Below are 10919 nucleotides of genomic sequence, written 5' to 3' on the forward strand. Positions count from 1 at the left end.
ATGAGAGCTGCAGTGGTTTTATTAATCGTGAGAGCCTGGCCTGGTTGTAGCTCCCGGTGAGGGGGAGGGAGTCAGCAGTGTTGGTCCGGGAGACATCCATGTGCCCAGCCCTGGCCTTCCTGCCCTCAGGCACAGCAAAAGGCACCGCCACAGGCCCCGACTTCCTTCCCTACTCTCTGCAGCCCAGATGGGAATACTTGGAGGCTACAATCTGAATGTATTTTTCTCCCATTTTAACCCGAGCTGCCTAACACAGTGGGGGCAGGGTGGGTGAAGGGCCTGGGGGAAAGCAGGGCTGGATCATGGATCCTGGGGGAAATTTAGAGATACAGATGTGGTTGTCACCTCTCTGTGGAACCCAGCTCCATACCTGGTCTTTGCCACACAGCCCTTTCTACAGAGAATAGCTCTGGGGTGTTTGGGGATCCCTATGGCCCCGGGTGGCTTCCTGTCCCCCACTGCCTGTGCTGCTTCCCTTGCCTGCTGTCAGAGCCCAACATGGAGGAGGAGGTTGCCACCCTGAGAGCCTGAGGGAGCTGTGTCTGACTGGGGCTTTTGCCTGGGGTTTTGCAAAGAGCTACCTATGAATATAGTCTTTCCAGATACCTTGTTTCAAAGGAAGTAAGCATGAGCTAGCAAGTGTAGCAACCCCACAGCTGATAAACAACTTTGTCTTGGTTTTAAACCATCACATCTTCATTTCACATTGGAATAAAGTGAAACCTGCTACCCCAGCCTCGCCCGTGTGTTCTGTAACCCAGTCTCCTTTGGTTGTGAGGGCTGTTGTCAGAAATGTTATAAGAAAAGATTATGCATAAATTAAATCAAATGTAAAATTATGCTTATAATGTCACTTGAGTGAAAGGTAAGAGGGTAGAGTCACAGGCACTCAGCTGGGGTTTACCCACCCATCACTTACCAGGCTCATGAGAGTGCGGCACAGGTGAATGTCACCTGACATTTGTGACAGAAGAGAAAAGGCCAGCATGAAGGCTAGGTAGGGGAGAGGTGCCAGGCTGTGGGGCCAGGCCCTGGGCATGCTGGACATGTGAGGTCACTGAACATCTAACTGCCCAGGCACCGGCCCTTTTCACATCAGTTGGGGTAAGAGGATGGGGGAGCACTCTCTGGAAGTCACACTGCACTGGGAGAATGGAGGAGAGTCTACAACTCACCATCCTAGGGTAAGTTTTAGAGTGAGATGGACTGTCTTGGAGAGCTAATGAGATGGGAGGAAGGGAGTCCTCCAGGTGCATCTGAGGGCCACAGCCTATGAAGTAACCGGTGTGTGTGGGAGTGGCCTGTCCCTGTGAGAGGAGAAGTTTAAAGCTATTACAGCTGGTGGCTGCTGCTCAGCCTTCCCTCTGCAGAGCAGGCAGGTCCTCAGCTGCATGTATATCTGAATGTCTTTTGGAGTGTTGAGAGAGTCCTCTATGTCTTAGAAATTTTGAAAAGAAAAACAAATTTCAATTCTAATGTTTATTAGTTTCCCTGAGCCAATTGGAAAAAAAATGTCCTTCACCTCGAAGTTTTAAGTGACACCCAAGGGTAGCCACCAGTGTCTCGGCCACTGAAGCCTTGTGCATGCTCCCAGTACAAGTTTGATTTGCAGCCTCATGGTTGTGTTGTGCTACATGTTCTTTCTTCTGGCCTTGTCCAGTGAAAACGGTTCACGTGGCTAACACCACTTCCTGAGATACGGGCACCATGTAAAGCTGAGAATGGACTGGGTTTAGTTACTATTGTGCCTCCTCCTCACCCGAGAGGCCCATTTTTCCTGGTTGATTCATTAAGTGTATTAGTGCTGTCAGTCGCCTTTGGACAACTCAAATGACAAGTGGCTGTTGTTTCATAAAGAAAATGAAGGCTTTATATGTGAAATCCTCCTTTTCTCTTCTGCTTCTCTTAGGTGAAAGATTTTATTTCTTAAAAAACGGTACATAGTGGTATCCCAGCAGGTGTAGTGTGATAACTGGCATGTGCTAGGCTATGGTTTCGGTGTGGATGGGCAATTCTTCAAGATGGAAAACCAAGTTTCACTGAGTTGCTGGAGCCGCACTCACCTTTCTCTACATCCCCCACCATGGGCTTTCACTTTTCTCCCGGGCTTGAATTTTTTTCACATCCATATTGTTTACACACACACACACACACACACACACATCTGTCTGTCAGTGCAGTGGCTGAATCAGGGGTCAGTGCAGCCTCAAACTCTTAGGCTCGAGTGATCCTTTCACATCAGCTTCTCAAAGAGCTAGGATTACACTACAGGCATGCAATGCTACACCCAGCCAATTTTAAAATTTTTTTGTAGAGGCTGAGCCTACTTATGTTGCCCAAACTGGTCTTGAACTCATAGGATCCAGCGATCAACCCACTTTGGCCTCCCAAATTGTTTACATTCCAGGTGTGAGCTACCAAACTCAGCCAAAAATATTTTTTAAAGAACAGTTACAACCAAATTATGAGTTACGATTGTGCCACTGCCCTACAGCCTGGGCACCAGAGCAAGACCTTGTATCCAAAAACAAAGCAAAACAAAACAAGAACAAAAAACCTTATAACCAAATTAAACTTCGAAGATTGTGTCATCTGTGTCCCTCTCTGCCCTCCAGTTATCACTGTTAAATATAATGGTTATTGAGAAAACGGTTAGATATTATTAAGAAATTTCTATATCTACTCCAGCTGAGAATAGGTATTCTGATGTAGCCAAAACATTTTCTCACTGCTACCTTCAGGGTCTAAACTAGCAAACCAAATCAGGACACCTGCAGAGGACAGTTGGCCATTTTCAAATAGAAAGAGAAATACCCCCATTAATGAGAGTAATCCAGTGATTTTCAAAAAGACAAGTCAGACTGAGATGCAGCACAGTCAGGGCACAATTACCCTGGAATAATCACTTCGCACAGAATGGTTGTGGAGCCTTTCTAAGATGAGCAAATTTGGGCAACATCATTCTTGCTTATTTATTCCCAGCCCCTGCTGCCCACCTGATTCCTAATGGCCACCCCACGATGTGGTCAGCAGTGAGGTGCAGCGTGGTGAGAGAGGGGCTCAGGGATGGGATGAGGGTCTTTCCTGCATCATGAAAATGCCTAATAAGTTGTTAAAAAGATGTCCAAATGTTCTACTTCCTGCCCTTAAATAGCTGTTAAGATGCATGACACAACAGATCCTGGTAAGGGAAAGAGCATGCGCATTTCAAGTCTCAGCTCACTTCTTAATTAGCTGTGATACTCTGGGCATGTGACCCCAACTATTCGAGCCTGTTTGCCTGTCCACCCAAGACAATCCTAAGCAAAAACAACAAATCTGGAGGCATCATGCTACCAGACTTTAAACTATACTTCAAGGCAACAGTAACCAAAACACCATGGTACTGGTACCAAAACAGATATATAGACAAATGGAACAGAACAAAGACCTCAGAAATAACACCACACATCTACAACCATCTGATCTTCGACAAACCTGAAAAAAACAAGCAATGGGGAAAGATTTTCTATTTAACAAATGGTGCTGAAAAAACTGGCTAGCCATATGCAGAAAACAGAAACTGCACCGCTTCCTTACATCTTATACAAACATTATCTCAAGGTGGATTAAAGTCTTAAATGTAAAACCCCAAACCATAAAAACCCTAGAAGAAAACCTAGGCAATACCATTCAGGACATATGCATGAGCAAAGACTTCATGACTAAAATACCAAAAGCAATTGCAACAAAAGCCAAAATTGACAAATGAGATCTAATTAAAGAGCTTCTGCACAGCAAAAGAAGCTATCATCAGAGTGAAAGCAACCTACGGAATGAGAAAATTTTTGCAATCTATCCATCTGGCAAAGGTCTAATATCCAGAATCTACAAGGAACTTAAACAAATTCACAAGAAAAAAAAACCATCAAAAAGTGGGCAGAGGATATTAACAGACTCTTCTCAAAAGAAGATATTTGACTGAGTGTGGTGGCTCACGCCTGTAATCCCAGCACTTTGGAACGTGGAGGCAGGTGGATCATGAGGTCAGGAGTTTGAGACCAGCCTGGCCAACATGGTGCAATCCTGTCTCTACTGAAAACAAAAAATTAGCCAGGCATATTGGCAGGTGCCTCTAATCCCAGCTTCTCGGGAGGGTGAAGCAGGAGAATCACTTGAACCCGGGAAGCAGATGTTGCAGGGAGCCAAGATCCTGCCACTGCATTCCAGCCTGGGTGACAGAGCAAGACTTTGTCTCAAAGAAGAAGAAGAAGGAGAAGAAGAAGGAGAAGAAGGAGAAGAAGAAGACATTTATGTGGCCAACAAATATTAAAAAAAAAAAACTCATCATCACTGGTTATTAGAGAAAGGCAAATCAAAGCCACAATGAGATACTATCTCACGCCAGTTGGAATGGCAATTATTAAAAAGTCAGGAAACAACAGATGCTGGTGAGGCTGTGGAGAAATAGAAACGTTTTTATTTCTACACTGCTGGAGGGAGTGTAAATTAGTTCAACCATTGTGGAAGACAGTGTGGTGATTCCTCAAGGATCTACAAGCAGAAATACCATTTGACCCAGCAACCCCATTACTGGGTATATACCCAAAGGAATATAAATTTTTCTACTATAAAGACACATGCACATTTACGTTTATTGCAGCACTGTTTACAATAGCAAAGATTTGGAACCAACCCAAATGCCCATCAATGATAGACTGGAATAAGAAAATGTGGCACATATACACCATGGAATACTATGCAGCCATAAAAAAGAATGAGTTCATGTCCTTTGCAGGGACGTGAGTGAAGCTGGAAACCATTATCCTCAGGAAACTAACACAGGAACAGAAAACCAAACACCATATGTTCTCACTCATATGTGGGAGTTGAACAATGAGAACACATGTAAACCAGGAAGGAAACATCACACACAGAGGCCTGTTTGGGGGTTGGGGTCAAGGGGAGGGAAAGCATTAGGACAAATATCCAATGCATGTGGGGCTTAAAACCTAGATGGCAGGTTGATAGGTGCAGAAAACCACCATGGCACATGTAAACCTATGTAACAAACCTGCACATTCCACACATGTATCCCAAAACTTAAAGTAAAACAAAGAAACAAATAAAAATGCACTAACGCTCAGGGTGAGTGGGGGTAGGGGCCAGGGTGGGGCGCGGGTGGGTGGGTCCTGGTGTTTTATTCAATCAGTGGCGCTGGTGTGGGAACCACCCAATCAGGTGCGCAGTTTGAGAGGAGAGGAGGGCGTGGCTTCTGCCGTTTGGCGGGGCCTTTGTCTCTTGCTGGTGCTGGTGCAGGAGCTTGGGAGGCATCTCCTCTTTTGCCTCCTCCACCTTGGGAAATCCGGACAACTCCCTCACAGCCCCTGTTGCCCTGTGATCTGTAGGTCCTTGGGGACGCATAGTTAAGGAGCTGTTACCATGGGGCGGTCCTTGCTCCCAGAGCTCCCAAGATGGTGGCGGGCCGCTTCCATAATTTCGGCAGGCCACTTCCAACATGGTGGCAAGCCTCCTGTTCTCTGACCTGGGGCTCTTGGCCTCACGGATTCCAAGGAATGGAATCTTGAGCCATGCGGTGAGTTCTATAGCTCTATCAGAAGCTGTGGGTCACGGAAGAGAACCGTGGAACCCAGTGACTAGTGTTCAGCTTGATTAGGATGAACCGAGGCACTTAGCTGTGCAGGAACAATGGCAAGCCTTTAGCCCTATTGGGAGTGGCAATGGCTGCCTTGCTGGATCAGCAGCACAGCGGACACCTTGCTAGCCAGATGGTCTTGATCTCCTGACCTCGTGATCCGCCCGCCTCAGCCTCCCAAAGTGCTGGGATTACAGGTGTGAGCCATCTCGCCCAGCCAAGAACTGTCTTCACAACAACTGATGCTGGGGAAATTGGGTACCCACATGTAAAAGAATGAACCTGGGCCCTTAACTTATACTGTAAGAAAAAATTAACTAACTGGATCAAATACCTAAATGTAAGAGCTAAAACTACAAAATTCTTAGAATAAAATATAGGGGAAACACAACATAACACTGGATTTGGCAGTTTTTTTTTTTTTTAAACAGGACACCCAAAACACAAGAAACAAAAGAAAAAAAGATGAATAGGACTCTATCCAGAATATGCAAAGAACAATTCAACAACAATAAAACAAACTACTTGTTACATAGGCATGGGCAAGGACTTCATGTCTAAAACACCAAAAGCAATGGCAACAAAAGCCAAAATTGACAAATGGGATCTAATTAAACTAAAGAGCTTCTGCACAGCAAAAGAAACTACCATCAGAGTGAACAGGCAACCTACAGAATGGGAGAAAATTTTCGCAACCTACTCATCTGACAAAGGGCTAATATCCAGAATCTACAATGAACTCAAACAAATTTACAAGAAAAAAACAAACGAACCCATCAAAAAGTGGGCAAAGGATATGAACAGACACTTCTCAAAAGAAGACATTTATGCAGCCAAAAAACACATGAAAAAATGCTCACCATCACTGGCTATCAGAGAAATGCAAATCAAAACCGCAATGAGATACCATCTCACACCAGTTAGAATGGCAATCATTAAAAAGTCAGGAAAAAACAGGTGCTGGAGAGGATGTGGAGAAATAGGAACACTTTTACACTGTTGGTGGGACTGTAAACTAGTTCAACCGTTGTGGAAGTCAGTGTCGTGATTCCTCAGGGATCTAGAACTAGAAATACCATTTGATCCAGCCATCCCATTACTGGGTATATACCCAAAGGACTATAAATCATACTGCTATAAAGACACATGCACACGTATGTTTATTGCGGCACTATTCACAATAGCAAAGACTTTGAACCAACCCAAATGTCCACCAATGATAGACTGGATTAAGAAAATGTGGCACATATACACCATGGAATACTATGCAGCCATGAAAAATGATGAGTTCATGTCCTTTGTAGGGACATGGATGAAATTGGAAATCATCATTCTCAGTAAACTATCGCAAAAACAAAAAACCAAACACCGTATATTCTCACTCATAGGTGGGAATTGAACAATGAGAACACATGGACACAGGAAGGGGAACATCACACTCTGGGGACTGTTGTGAGGTGGGGGGAGGAGGGTGGGATAGCTTTAGGAGATATACCTAATGCTAAGTGACGAGTTAATGGGTGCAGCACACCAGCATGGCACATGTATACATATGTAACTAACCTGCAGATTGTGCACGTGTACCCTAAAACTTAAAGTATAATAATAATAAAATAAAATATTGGCAAAAACTTAAGCAGACATTTCTCTAAAAATTATGTAAAGTGGCTAATAAGCACATGAAAAGACGCTCAACAAAACTCATCATTAGTGAAATGCAAATCTAACCCCAAATGACATATCATTTAATACCCATCAGCATAGCTACTACCAAAAGAAAAAAAACAAAACAGAAAATCACAAGTGTTGGTGAGGACGTGGAGCAATTAGAATCCTTGTACACTGTTGGTGGAAATGTAAAATGCTGCAGCTGCTATAAAATAACAACACAGTAACTAAAAAATTTACACATAAAATCACCATACGATCCAGCAATTTCACATCTGGGTATGCAGCAAAAGATATGAAAGCAAAGACACAAAATAATACACATACACCTAGGTTCATAGCAGCATTACTCAGATCACCAAAAAGTTGTTTGAATTACTCAAGTGTTGTTTGAATTACCATCAATGAATAAATAGATAAAATGTGATGTATACATACAGTGGAATGTTATTCAGCTATGTAAAATAAGGAAATTCTGACACATGGTACATCATGCATGAACCTTAAGGACATTGTGCAAAGTGACACAAGCCAGTCATAAAAGGACAAATACTGAATCATTCCACTTATGAGATACTTAGAGTAGTTAAATTCTAGAAACCCAAATAGAAGAGTGATTCCTAGGAGCTAGAGGGGGTGTAACAAGGAGCTTATTTAATGGGTATAGAGTTTTGTTTCTGCAAGTTGAAAGAAGGTCCCTATGAATGGTAATGACAGTTGCAAAACAATGTGAAAGTAGTTAATTTTTCTGAGCTGTACACTTAAAATAGCTAAAATGGTTAATTTTATGTATACTTTACCACAATGTAAGAAATAATTTTAAATAAACTATAGCTATCTGCAATATCATGAATTAATATAATAAATATAATGTTGCATAGAAGAAAGTAGATGTAAAAGTACACATATTACACAATCTCACTTATATAAAATCCAAACAGTGAACAGAACTGAGGTTCTGGCTTCCAGTAACAATGAAGTAAAGTAGTTTGTTGAATACTTCACAGATAACTATAACAAAGCTCTTTGGTCACAGGGCTGCAGCACTGCAATCCCAGCATGCACCAGGCTCAGGCAGAGTGCGCTAATCACTGCAGGAAGGGACGAGGCTCCGCGCGTCTCGCTGGTCTCGCTGGGAGATGCAGTCTCAGCTCTTTGGTCACAGGGCTGCAGCACTACAGTCCTGGCATGCACCGGACTCCGGGAAAGTGCGCATCACTGGAGGAAGAGGCAGGGCTGTGCGCGCCTCCCTAGAATTGTTGGAAGATGTATTCTCATAAACACTCCCAACCCTTTCGTCAAAGGGCTACAGGACTACAATCCCAGCATGCACCAGGCTCCAGGGCGAGGCGCAGCCCTGGAAGAAGGGGCAGAGTGGTACCCGCCCCACCTAATATGCTGGGAGCCGTAGTCCGTTAACTACTCTCAGCCTGTTTGTCGGTAGGCTTCAGAACTATAATCCGAGCATGTACCGGGATCCGGGGTGCACAGCCCTGGAGGGAGGGGCAGAGCGGTGTGGACTTCCCGGTGTCCAAAGCACTGCTGAGTTCTGATGCTATGCTGACTGTTTGCAAGGAGAGTGAGTACAGAGGTGCACATGGAGGACAGGTCTGCACTGAACATTGAGGAGGGTATTACCCTATGAAGACACCTTCCGTTTTCCCAAATCGGGCAGGTTGTCCTCACCTGATTGGCCCTATCCTTCTCAGGTTCCTCTTTCAGTTGCACTCAGGGTTCTTTCCAGAGCATTACCTCTTCTGCAGCCCAGGGCGCTGCCTTCTTTCCTAAACTGCTGTGGAAACTTTCCTGATGTCCAAGACACTGTCCATTGTGCTGCAGCCCTCTTTTTTCTCAGCCAGAGCACGCACTCAACCGTTTTTGAGACAAATCTTCCACCTAGCCTGCTTGTGAGCAGCTTCAGAGCTCTGCAGGGGTGACAAGGGCTGTGGCTTCCTGGAAATGTCACTCTCAATGGCGCCTTTTTCACGAATGTGAAAGTCTAGGTATCAGAAAGGTTAATTATTGGGTTGCACAAAATCAGCTAACAGCAAAGGAAAAAAACCCATTTCCGAGGCGTGAGTCTTGTGAGCCATTTTCATCAACCCATTTAAGTGGACAAGCTCCAAAATGCAACCTGAAGCTGCTGACTATTTAGGCATTTTACACTTGAAATCATTGGTCTCATCTCAAGTCAGGCCTGGCTTGCCAGTGTCTCAGAAACACAAATGGGACCTGATACCTCAGGAACAGATAGTGTTCCAGCTTTATGGGAGCAACTTTTAAGATGTGGAGCACTTGGGGTCATTTGAAACCCGCTATCCTCAGTAGGGACTTTTACTTCTAGAGAGCATGTGCATTTTGATTTTATCTGTCCTCAAGCTGACCTTTTGTTCATTTTAATAGTAAAAAACACATTCCTGGGTGGAGATTTAAGATGCTAATGAGACATGCAATGTATGCGCAAATATGTACAGCTACTGCACATGTGTACCCAGAAGACCAGTCAGAACATGCTTACTGTAACACTTCTTTCCACCTTCTTATGTAATAATCATGCAAAACTCCCATAAAGAGGGTTTCTCCAGCAATAATTAATGCTGTCTCACTTTTATGAGCAGGCTGTCCTGGAATATCTTTCTCAGACTGTACCGTCTGTTCTGCACTTAATTTTCAAAATACTCTCTTTTTTTTGCAATAAATTATGATGCACTTCTTTTGTTGTGTGTCTCTTGTTTAAATTCTTTTAAACTAAGAAGATAAGAACCAAGGTATGACATCAGCCATCAACATTTCTGGTGCCATGACCTGGGGAGAGGTTTGTCTGCTTCATTAATTTCAGTTTCCTTTTACTTGCAGTGAATACTATGGCAGTTCCAGACTACCTGGTTAACTATCGCTGCTTGTTCCAGCGTTGTTTCAGTAAAGTTCTGGGGGAAACGTTTTTAAGTCGCCTGTATTCTTTAGAGAGAGAATATATGTCCGCTCTCCTTTTGGCTGCTGCTTCTGTAGTATCGGTAAATACGCTAACCACATGGGTTGCCCTCAACATTTCATATTTGGGCTATTTGCCGCTTAGTTTCACATCTTTTCTGGCCACAGTTTAGACTCGGCTTATCGTTTGCTGTCCGTTCAGCAATACTCGATCGCCACCTAGTGGCTATTGTAATTTATTTTCTGGTCAGGTTTTCTGTTTACAAAATTTTTGTTTTGTTTTGAGCAGCACATTAAGAGAACCCTGTCCCTTCAGGCTTTATGCATTTCCCAGCTCCTTGAAATTGTTCTTCAACAGGCTTTCTTTGCTGAACAAAAGATGCACAGTCATGTAGATGCCCAGTCGTAGGGATTGAATCTGAGCATTCCAGGTGTTGTAATTGGGCATCACAAATGGCAAACCAGTGAATTAGGGCAAGGCTTCTCAGCGAGACATCTGCCCCCCAGCCAGCAGTGAGGGTCATCTCGGTAGGGCTGGAGATGTCCACCGCTGGGGGGAGTTAGGATGGTGTATGGCAAATGCCTATGACCTCCTAGAGCTTCAGTTAATGGGGTTTCCAGGGGATGCGCTGGACACCTTGGTGTTTCCACTTGGCTCATGAGGATGCCCACAGCCTCCTGGACT

This window comes from Pongo pygmaeus, chromosome 15, assembly GCF_028885625.2.
Source record: "Pongo pygmaeus isolate AG05252 chromosome 15, NHGRI_mPonPyg2-v2.0_pri, whole genome shotgun sequence".
Classification (NCBI taxonomy): domain Eukaryota; kingdom Metazoa; phylum Chordata; class Mammalia; order Primates; family Hominidae; genus Pongo; species Pongo pygmaeus.